Raw genomic sequence first — 6,000 nt, forward strand, 5'->3', positions numbered from 1 at the left:
GCTCCGCTGTATGTACAGTTCAGGTACAGTTTGACTGTGCTCAGTCTGTTGATGGTCATTGATACACTGTCTGTCCATAACAATAACTATGTCAGGTCAGTGCCCCCCTAATATAATGTAGGGGAAACACTGAATCAAGCAAAAAGACTCATGATACCATTTATGTATTATATTTTATTGTAATTATATTGTAATCGCAAATCGCGATATTGTCCCCCATAATCGCAACAGCACATTTTTATCAAATCGTGCAGCACTAGTCACTGAGCAAAAATTGCATAATAAACTTTTAAATATTGTAATTCAAGTGGTGAAACTTTCATCCATCTATGTCTCAACCCTCACCTATGATCATGAGCTTTGGGTAGTGACTGAAAGAATGAGACTGTGGATACAAGTGGTGGAAATGAGTTTCCTCCATTGGGTGGCTGAGCTCAGCCTTAGAGAGGGTGAGAAGCACAGTTATCCAGGGGGAGCTCAGATTACAGCCACGGCTCTTTCATGTCGGTTGAGGGAGTTTAGGCATCTGATCGGGATGCCTCCTGGGTGCCTCCCATTAGAGGTGTTCTGGGCATGTCCCACTGGTTGGAGGCCTCAGGGTAGACCCCGAACATGCAGGAGGGATTACATATCTCTTCTGGGAACGCCCTGGGATGCCCAGCCTGCTGCCCCTGCGACCTGGCCACGTTAAAGCAGATGGGATGGATGGATGGATGGATGGATGGATGGATGGAAGTGGTCTGGAAGAACACTGGACTTCTGCACCTCGTGATGAAAGACTTTTATTTCTCATCTCAGATGAATTTGGAAAACATTTTAGTGTACCGTTTAGCAGTAAAATTAGAAAGTTTTCTTATTTTACAGCTAAACAGTACACTAGAAAATATTTTCTGAAAAAAATAAAATTTGGCTCTTAAAGAGCATTTTTTCAAGAGCTTTTCTGCAATTCCTCCCCAAGATCGTGCTCTTGCGGGGTTCTTACAGAGTTTAGAGAAACCAGATGCAGCGAGTGTATCTCACCTTACTGATAAGAAAACATGCCTTTTAACTTAAAACTGCAGCATGCAGTATGTGAATCTTTTTTTCTGTCTTTCCTTGTGAAATAATCCAGAAATGGTCGTACAAAGCACACTAAACAAGAAATTCAAGTCTAATTGAAGAGTTCACTTAAAGACAGAAAAATGATGCAGCCCAATATCCCAAAGAATCCCATCCACATTCCAACTTTCAGTGCCAATGCAGGAAATGAGTAAGTAAGGGTATGGAGTGTGCGTTTACAGACTTAACGTTCACTTTTATATAAACTCTAACCTGCACAAAGTTGGCAGTGGATGTAAAAAAAGTTGTCATTAAATGTAGTCCAGAGTTTTGGGAATACAACAATATTAATTCTATATTATTTATTAATGTATCCAGTGTATTGTATTCATTGTATATCCATTGTATCTTATGTACGTACATGTAGTCAAGTAGATGAACCAATGTAATTACATTCGCAGTTTCAAAGGTGATACTCAAAATTAATTAAATACCACAATCAGTACTGAATCATGAATCAATGAATAAATAATGGCCCCATGTCCTGCACCAAAATTACTTTATTTGCCAAAGCTTGGAACTTGTTCAGCTACTAATTCGTGTTGCTGCTGATGAATGTGCTACATGTCATCAAGTAGAACAAAACTCTAATTTCATGCAGCGTAACTGGCATGTTGCCATTCTGTCAAGTCTAACAGCTAATTAATTAACTTGTGATTGACAAGGCCCAGCAAAAACAACATGCAGAGAGGAGCAGTGGTCCTCTGTGACTAAACAGAACTGCCCATAAGGATCGGGAAAGTAACAAGAGAACAATGCTTTAATTTTCACAGTTGGGCTTAGAAACTGGAGTGAGAATAACAATGATCTTTTGTAAAGGATTTGAACAGAAATAGCCTGTGAAAGACTTGAGCATTTAGAATTAGTTGAACTCACTTCACTTCACTGAGCTGATTTATCTATTTAAATATGCTGGAAGGCTATGTAGTTTTTCTACCAATCCTGTGACTAAACCACTTTTTTGTGGAAAAAAAACAGGGATACAGACAGATCAATTCACATCCATTTTGTGAAAAAAATAAAATCATAAAACTTGAGAGAGTAGAAAAACTAAAAACTAAAAGCCTTGATTTAAAGGAAAGCATTACTTCCCTCTATTTGCACTGAGGAGCGAAGGAAAGGGAAACCATTTCTCGTCATGCATCACAAACAGCCTTGAGAAGATTGATTTTTTTCTTTTTACATTTTAAACTGTCTCTGTGGTAAGCCTCTCCAGGTTTCTTATGACAGATTTTACAGAGGGTGTAATCATCCCCTCAGCATTTAAGCAACCTTTTGGAAAGCCCTGTCCTCTTGAGACTGTATGGCGCCCACTGAATCAAAGTTTTCCTACCTTTTCATTTCGAGCATGGAAGAGAAACACAGGGAAGTTTTAAAATCACAGTCTGAAAATGAAGCAGTGTTGTCTGCATAACCACAGCTGATTAAATATATTATGGATAACCAATACACAACAATTATACCTACTTGACACAAATCCTTATCAGCAACTCCTGTCTCGCCAAAACCCAGGTAGCAAGTGTTGGCTACAGAGAAGGGCTGCTGAGTGCACAACAACTGAATGTCCACCTGTGGAGAGACTAATAACTGTGATCTGAGGTCACAACAAGCTTATTTTGAGACAGTATCAACCTCTGGGCCACACCTTTGTTGCCCAATGCTTTTAAAAGCATCTCTCTCTCTCTTTCCATATAAAGGCAATCCATCATTGTGAACACAGACTACAAAATATTCTGTTTTCTCCCTTATTCTGATAAAGACAATATTCCTACTAAGCTCCTTCCTGCATGGCTAATGAAAGTGAATATTCCACTAATATTCCTGTCAACATGCAGCTGTGCGTACTCAGATTAAGTTTGAACCATGTGAACACAGCCTTCCTCTTTCATTCCTTCAACCACCTCCTTGGAAAGATCAGCATTGTGATATTTGCACATATCCAAAAAAACCTGTTGATACCCAAGTCTTTCATAATGTGTAAAGTAGGAACATTTGTCCATCCAACCAGAAATGTAGACTTTTAGATTGGGCATGCATTTCTACCCCAGCCTTGCTTGGTTGGTGTGTGTACAACGCAGGGAGCTTACCATACACAGGCAAGAGGCTGTGTGTCACAAACTGCTGTAAAAACCCAAATGGAGATCCATCAATCCATCCATCCATCCATCCATCCATTAATTTTCTAACTGCTTATCCACTTGAGGGTTGCGGGGGGGCTGGAGCCTATCCCAGCTGACATTGGACGAGAGGCGGGGTACACCCTGGACAGGTCACCAGACTATCACAGGGCTGACACATAGAGACAGACAACCATTCACACTCACATTCACACCTACAGACAATTTAGAGTCACCAATTAACCTACCTAATTAGTAGTGGGTACTCTACTCGCAGCATTTTCACAACAGGAGTAGGTTGCAGGAAATTTGATTTAGTCAAAAACATCTAATCTCAGACAGGAATGTCCCGAAGGTGATCAGGAGAACTTCAAACATTTTCTGGATCAGTTACAGCTTTAACTTCAAAGAGCCATCATGATGCTTTTTGACAAACAAAGGTCAAAGCACGGCTATGTGTTTAAGATCATAAGGCAGCTTGTAAATCTTTGATTTTGGCTCTTCCTCAGCCTCCCTCAGCTCTTTCGTCTCTCTCCGACTTTGTCGCCTCTCTTTATGTGTAATATTCATCATCTAATATGACGCTTTATTTAGCTACAGTACATTTACCTCAGCAAACGGCAGTTAACAATCACATTATTACAGTGCTGAGCAACTATGGGATAACCAGGATATCTAATGCAGCGCAACAAGAGCTGAGAAAAATGTTGCTGTTTTATGGGCTTGAATACTTTTAATTAAATTATTCAGGGAAATATCTCTCTCAGTGCAAATTAGAAATGTTCAGGCAGACATTTACAGCTCTTAACACAAATATAGCTGCCACACAGTGCTCTCTACAACAGTAAACTGATTATTGAGAGTCAATTGAGGATGAAACAGGATTTTTCTTACAGTAATTAAAAGCAGCAATAACAACAACGGCACTTATGCTTATTAGAGTGAAAATAAAGAATTGTATGTGTGGTCCTGAGGAACATCTTGGCCGAAGAGCAACTGCCAGCCTCCAATACAATCTCTGACTGCAGTGACTGAGAACAATAAACCACATCTTACATCTCAGAAAGATGCGGTTTTTGTGCTGGCTTCTTCAAGGACAACGATGTGTCACTGCCACAGCCCAGTGTTGTGGCTCCAAGACCTTTATGCCTACAATGAAGTGGGTTATAAAGTCCCTGACAGCTTCTTGTTCACCACTGCTGGGAGTGCAGAAATGTAACAGAAGAAACAACTGACTTTGACGCTCTGAGATTTAAACTTTAAACTGAGAAGCTGATGGTTCTTACAGATATCTTTTGGCTTTCCTTACGGAAAAAGACATTGAGACATTTTGTTATAGAACTGGTTGGCTGTATTTTCTGATAGATGCCACTTGAAATTTTTTTCCCATCAACCACTACAGCGCCTTAAGCTGGAATGGAGCTGGGAGTGTTACTGTCAGTGCTCATCTGATCAACCAACTCAAGTTTTTTTTTTTCTTCAGTCTCGACTCAACAGTGCTTGAAGCCTAGCCTTAGACTCTCTCCTCAGTCAAGACATCTTTATTCCCTAATAACACATGCATCATCTTCAGGCCAACCCAAGCTGAAATAAATGAGATTTGTGTAAGGCTGGGAAATATGGCTAAAAATGTTATCATGATAAAAAAAAATCACAACAGTCAATGTGATAATAAGTGATAATTATCTAAAAGGTAAAATCGTTATTTCTTTCAAGTTCAAAGGCTGACTTTTGCTCCTGAGTGAAAGCTCAAGAAACTCGACTGTTAACTGTGGTAAAACTATTATCTATCGTCAGAGTGTGACACACACCTGCCAAACAGCAGATCATTTAAAAATCTGAGGTAGATTGAAAACAATTATAATCAAAATAATGTCAATAAATAAAACAGCAAATAGACAAAGAAATCTCAACTCTAGTCAAGTGCTTCAGCTGATAATGTGAACAGAATAAATATACAAAACAACAAAAATCTCAACTGTGGTCAGTTTTTTCTTTACAAGTACAGTGTGCAGTTTCTTTTTAAAAACAGGATGGACTTTGATGTCGTCATGAAGTAACATGGTGTTATTTACTGCTGATGAAACTTGGGAATAGATGTTTACAGACGAGGAAGTGTATGGAAGTTTTATTCACATTACGTTTAGTCAACTTATGTCAAACCAGTCTGATGAAAAAGTCTACCTACGTCGACGACCTGCTACTGTTGTTATAATGTTACCATACGCATTAGTGGCAGGTCTTGTCTTCTTTTTCTGCTACTACTACTTCTCCTTCTTCTCCTAGGTGGCTGGTGGAAACTGGCACTCTGGGTTCATTACTGCCCCCCTCTAGGGGTGTATGGGGTTAATTGTATTGAGGATTTATTAAATCTCCATCGTGGGAAATTATATTGAGATAATTATCGTTATTGTTTTACACAGCCCTAGATTTATTTGACTTGAACTCCTTGGGCTCTAGTTTCGCAGACTGGGCGCGGCGGAGGCGCAGCGCACCTGCGCTTCGCCAACTGGGTGTGGCCAGGTGGATTTTGTGCGCCCTGACCCAGCTACTCCTCTTTCCCACCTCCGTCCCTCCTACCGGCGTAAGTCGGAAAGAGGGAGGAGAGAAGGCGTGGAGTGGGTTTTACACAGCCCATGCAGATCACACCAATCAAATGAGCCCCTCTCCTCGCCCTTAAATGCGCCGCGCAAAGGCGTAATGAGAGTTTACTCAATTCGCCATGGCGGAAGAGAGCAGCAGCATCAGACGGCCAAACTTCTCCCAGGAGGAAACTGATGTTTTG

General features: G+C 40.4%; 1 protein-coding gene across 1 annotated transcript in view; it reads left to right on the forward strand.

Moving 5' to 3' along the window:
• Positions 1-6,000, forward strand: part of pth2ra (parathyroid hormone 2 receptor a) — a 95,777-nt gene that overhangs the window by 36,998 nt on the left and 52,779 nt on the right. The gene's annotated exons all lie outside the window — the stretch shown is intronic.

This window comes from Epinephelus moara, chromosome 7 (assembly GCF_006386435.1).
Source record: "Epinephelus moara isolate mb chromosome 7, YSFRI_EMoa_1.0, whole genome shotgun sequence".
NCBI lineage: Eukaryota > Metazoa > Chordata > Actinopteri > Perciformes > Serranidae > Epinephelus > Epinephelus moara.